Source organism: Drosophila simulans, chromosome 3L (assembly GCF_016746395.2).
Source record: "Drosophila simulans strain w501 chromosome 3L, Prin_Dsim_3.1, whole genome shotgun sequence".
In the NCBI taxonomy this organism is placed as follows: Eukaryota; Metazoa; Arthropoda; class Insecta; order Diptera; family Drosophilidae; genus Drosophila; species Drosophila simulans.
In genome coordinates, this window is record NC_052522.2 from 17102307 (window position 1) to 17108219 (window position 5913).

Sequence of the window (5913 nt, forward strand, 5' to 3'; positions counted from 1 at the left end):
TGCAACAGACGATTATTCAACGTCTTCCATGCCGAGTGGTTGACAATTTGCTGCCTCACATTTTGGACTCCACTGAAGGACGTTGGCGGTTGTCGAATCAAACAAGCCCGTGGCTTGAGCCTGTTCTAAACCGCATTCTAGACAGGTTGCTATTCGGATAATTTAAAAATAAATTTGTTAATCTAGGGGAGTTTCAGAGCTCGTATGTGAATTGTTATGAGCCTTTGTCTTCGGGCGCGGAAATCATAATATCTAGTTTTTCATTATGTTTTATCAGCATGGAGATCTTGTCTTGGCGCTATTTCCGAATGGTGCTACAGACATTATCTTGTATAAATGGCATTTTTAGTCATCAAAAACAAAACGAGAAGCGCGGTAAACAAATCTTAAATCATAAAACTAACTTCAATTAGTTTTCTGGTAAATCCAAAAAAAATCCCCACAAAGAACCATCTTCTGCAGATGCAAATTTCTTACAGAAATTTAGCAAACAACTTTAAGACTAAGATTTTTCCAAAAAAAATACCATTTCTTTAATGTAATTCGTAGCACAATTAAATATTATATAAATCATGTTGAATCTGCTAAGAAGATTGATTGTATTCTTAAATGCCTCGGCGCTTGTTTTTAAAGACTTGTACCCATTCAGGTAGACAATTAATATTACTTATCTAATCCTAGAGCAAATTAAATACCCTCACGCACCGGCCATTAAAATTGAAATCAAGTCTCTTGGCCAGCAACACGAAAAAGTCAACCGCAAATCGGTTAATAAAAAGTGTTCGCCGAAGAACAGAAAACCGAGAAGAAGATGTCGCCACTGAATATTTATAAGAAGGCCGATGACTCTCTACCCACCCAGCAGAAGATTCACGCATCTTTGAATGGATAAAGAAGCGTCTCAGAGTGCGTGGATATTCAAATTTCGCGGATCTTGTCTTGGAGGGAATCATATAAATTTCCGAGTCAAATGTCACGTCACCTGCGTCAGCGGTTGGAGGAGAACGGAGCACCGAAAGATTGTTAATTGTGCTTATGATTTATGCAAATTTGTCCCAATACATAACGCGAATCTCTGGTAACTTCTACATGGCTTCACTCAAGGCGGACTATATTGTTTTCTGCTTAAGATTTATACTTATGTAAATCCGCCAGCTAAATAGACGCCCAACCCGACTAACTAGTTTGCCACATTGTTTCGCTTTTTTTTTTTGTGCTCAGTTTGAAATTTGGATTCGAGTTCTAGTCGAGGAAGTGGAATTACCAAAGGTTTTATAAAAGGTTCGAGCTGGATTTTACAACAAAGCAACTTTGAAATGGAAAGTTCTTAGTAGGAAATATTTTGTACAATTTTTGGAAGTTTCTGAAACCCAGGACCAACATAATTTTAACATATAACTGAGTCCTGCAAATCCTCCTATAATAACACTCTTAAGTATATACATCGAAAAATACGATAATTAAGTATTAAACTGAACTATATTCGGGTTATTTCGCCCTTGAATAAAAGCCATATTTCATTCATTGACTCAATTAATCAGGCTGACAAAATGTATTCGAATATCGATTAAGTCTTTTAGCCATATCTAGATGTGCTGAATGCAAATAAATAAAGGCTGACTTATCTACTGATCTGTGAAACATTCACCTTAAATTGATTTAGATCGGCCAGAAAGACCTAATTAATTCTTTCAACAAGTTGTCGCTCGCCTTTGTTTAAACAATAAAAAGTACAGTTAGAAGAATTCAAAACAGAAATCCCGACCGTAAATTTATGAATATGATTTGGCAAAATGTAAAATGTTTGCGATACGAGTGAATAATTGTTAGCAATCGCATAAACAACTTGCTAACGGCATTTAGTTAATGGATATTTCAAGTCTGCGAATTCGACGAATAAATGACGTTTGATATTCATTTAAAATCTGTGAAATTTACTTGAAACAAAAAGCTGCAAATTAAAAACGGTGCGGCGAGAGAAGTAAAAAGAAGAAAAAACGTGTTTTTCCCCTGCGAAAGACCCAGAAACAACAAAAAATATTAATAAGCCTTATCAAGGACACCGGCAGGCGAGCGTTAACCAGTTTTTGGCCAGCAATTTATGGGCCACAATTGCGGGCCATTGCCATTGCGATCCTTGCCGCGCCACATGAAACACCCAGACCATTTTTTGGGAACCGCTGAGGGTCACCGTGCTTGGGAACTGTGGGACGAACAGGTAGCCAGCATCCATGAGAACCGGTTACACAGAATCTGTGCTTCGACCATTACATAACCGAGTGACCCTTGAAAGTTTAACCAACTCGCGACTGGCCTTTTAAAGCGAAAGTGTCGGGCTTGAACAGAATTTACAAGATCTGCGGACCGCTATCATCAATCAGGCCAGGACTACAGAATTGAGCCTATTGTTCACTTAAGGCGACACCCCGTCTCGAGATCAAGTTCAGCTCGAGACCCCATGCCTCGGCGGAAGGTGCTCGAAATGGAGCTTCAGATGATGGCTCACATCGAGACCTGATTAATGGCCAACTCAAGAGAGCACTTCACGTCACCCCTTTACCCATCTTTGCTGCCAAATTAGCCCACTTGGGCCAGTGGCAATCGGATACAAGCACTCATCACGTCACTCCCCTCGTCGGAGGCACAAACATTTTGGAGCGCAAATAAAACAGAAACTGGAGCACTCCGAGTCACACGCGTCGACGGCCACAAGGCTGTTTAGGACCGAAATTGAACTCAAAATTAAATATACACAAATGAGATACATATAATGTATGAATTGGAGCTACAGATCAGGCTTAAGGCTTTGACGTGGATGTGTAAATTCTACACGGTCTGCCCAAATAAAAACAACGAGCCAAAATTTTAATCTCGAATAAAATTCATTTGTTTCGGCCCGGGATCTGGCCAACTGGTTATATCGCCTCATTTCAATAGCCAACTGGTTCGTCCCAGTACATAATATATTGCCATTTACTTATATCTTGTAGGCAGACCAACACTTTTGACAGCGTCGATTCTACGCCCGAAAAGCCAAATTAAAAGGCAGACATGCAAATTTGTCAGTCTTTTATTTCTCATCGAGCACACCCTTTTATTTACAGGTTAACATAAATCGCTTAGCAAGTTCTTAAACAAAAAAAATATATATTTTTAAAATAATTAAATATTTTTATTTGTTACCAAGTAAATAGCTTCAACTCTTCGGCAAAAATCCAAGCTTACATATCGAACGATTTTCCAATTGTTTTTGTACAAATTTGTCTTCTTACTTAACTAACAAATTATTCATGCACGAAAATACTAGAAATTTAGCAGTTCCAAGAATTATCTTTTTGAAATAGGAAGCAAAATTGGATTATAAAATGTATAATAAAAAATAATAATTGGTTAAATATTGTCAAAATTTAAAAAGCTTGAACTAAAGGGTATTCCCCCTTAGACTCTTCGTGCAAGTATGTATTTAATTTTGATTTAAAGAAGCTCCATAAGATATCACTGAGGCAGTCGACGAACCCCACATATTTATATATATATATATTCATAATTTATCGATGTCTGGACGATCGGTGGTGGCATGAGAAGTGTCTGATCGTAATGGCAGCCACGAACACCACTCTGCACTTGTAAAGCCACGAAGAGGCCTCATAATTTCCACCTGGTCATAAATTTTAGCTGTTGCTTTATGACCACAAGACCACACATTCATCCACAGAGTTTTTGGGAGCTTCCCGCTGTCTTCCGCCTTTCGGGGCCTTGACTTGGACACGCGAGGCAACCTTCAAGGAGGCCCCAATCCTGCAGTATCCTTACATGTCTCGTGGCATTAACTCGACTTGACATCGCATTTCAGGCGATTAGCACCAACTTAATTGGATTATGCAATCCAAAGACGTCAATCAGTGTGAAGTCCCCTGCCCAATCCCCGCTCTCGGTGGCATCTTCTCGTCTCGAAGGTTAGATGGACCAGTTTTCTAATGAATTTCAGATAGAGTTCGGCTCGGACTAGAGCCACAATGAACGCCTAAGTATTTATTAGCTTTAATTTGAATTTTCATATATAAAATAAAACCGCGAACAAAACTCGTTGAGGCGCTGCTTCTTCTGCACGGCGATACATTTAGACATAGATGCTTCTATACGAAAACATAAAACGACACAAAACAACACCGCCAAACAAAATCAAGTTCACCTCGAGTGTATCAAATTTGTATAAAATTCATCAGTTAGCAAATACGTCAGCTGGTAATACAAGATTCAAACTTTGTGGCCAGAGTGTGCATTTGTGTGTGTGTGAGTATCTGTGTGTGTGGGCATTATGCAAAGCAGAGGAAGAAGACCAAGTCCAACTTATACCATATATAAAGATATATTTGTACCTGTTGAGCTCGGATCGGATCGATTAGCATTTTAGTGGCTGGCCTAATGATACTCCACCATGGGAGCCACCTCAATGCAGTTCTGCGTGGCTAAACTATATTTTTATGTGGAATCGATTAACTCGAGCCATACATCACACGCTTGTTCCATCCATTCGATATGCCCCACTCAAGGCCCCCCTCGGTGATCGGAACAAGAGTTGGAATCAGCTCAGAAGTGGCCAAAACATCGCTTGATTGACCACTTAATGGGCCAACTTCGCACTTCTTTAGCGCTATTAATTGCACTGCGCGCCAAGAAGAATGTATCACATTTTACGAAAATTGGCCAGTAATTGGTTAATTCCCTTTTTCATAGCTCCATAAATATCCAACTCTCATTACTTTTTGGTACTCGAATGTGTTGGGTTGGCATTGAAAATATAACAGACTTTACAGCCAGAACATAGAGGTTCAGTTATGAGTTTGTTTGACCTTTCCATAGATAACAAAAATAAATCTTGTGACTCTTAAACAAAAAACTTTTGAAATTTTAGTTAAGAATTGCTTATAGTTTTATATTTATCTAAGCAAACACGTATTGAAATGGCTTCTCAGCTAAATTAATCCTTGTCCTCATCAACTGAATGTTCTGAATATCGTTTTTTAAACGTATTAATATCTACTGTTAAGTCGTATAAACATACAAATCATATGATAATAAGCCCGATGTTGCAGACTAAATCCATATTCTAAACCAGAAAAATCCTACGCAGTTCCGTTTAGTATAACGGTACAAAAACGATTATTAACTTAGTGACTTTATAAGCTTTCGATTTCGATTTCGTTGGCGTTTGCGTCAGATAACTTGCTCTGCGGCTAAACACAAAAGTATTCTTAAACAAATTTTAATTGCCATCTTGGGGTGGCTCACTTGCCCAAAAACCATTTTGTGCAAATTTGTAGCGAAAATTTATAGCTTAAAATAGTCGAACATATATTCTAAGCTGGATTTTGGTAGTTAACGGCGGCAGAAGCAATCGACACGATCCACAGATCATGTTCGAACATGTATGCTAATTGAAATTCTGGTTCCCCAACCTGAATCCATGGATGAGATATTTAAGTAAGAGTTTTGTGATTAGGAAACAAATTTAGCACCCGACTTGACAAATGCCCGAACTTTGATATTTAATGTCCATAAAATTGCGGCGAACAGAAAACACGAGCGATCATAATTTACTAATCCTTCTATTTATTACATAAGATCGTTTTCGGAATCGTTGTGTTTTTAGTGTAACTTTACAATGGATGCTTAGGTTATGGGGTCATAAGCCTACGGACTAACTAAGAGCTGAAAAAGCTTAGGGTTAATTCAGTTAATTCATGTTTTTTCAGGCACTCGAATCCTTGATAGTTCAACGTGCTTAGGCTAAATGTATACTCATTCTTTTCCTGCTCCTGATTTCCAGATGAAGAACAATGACAACGGAATTTTCTCGACTTAAGCTAAGGAACTAGATCGTAGAACTATATCTAGGGACGCTCTCCTCTT

At 38.5% G+C, this 5913-nt stretch overlaps 1 long non-coding RNA gene across 1 annotated transcript; it reads left to right on the top strand.

The window, feature by feature from the left end:
- Positions 1-278: 278 nt before the first annotated feature.
- Positions 279-1937, top strand: LOC123327190. The gene is made up of 2 exons (XR_006541747.1): positions 279-420; positions 682-1937. It is a non-coding gene; the product is annotated as an uncharacterized LOC123327190 (long non-coding RNA).
- The last annotated feature ends 3976 nt before the right edge of the window (positions 1938-5913 follow it).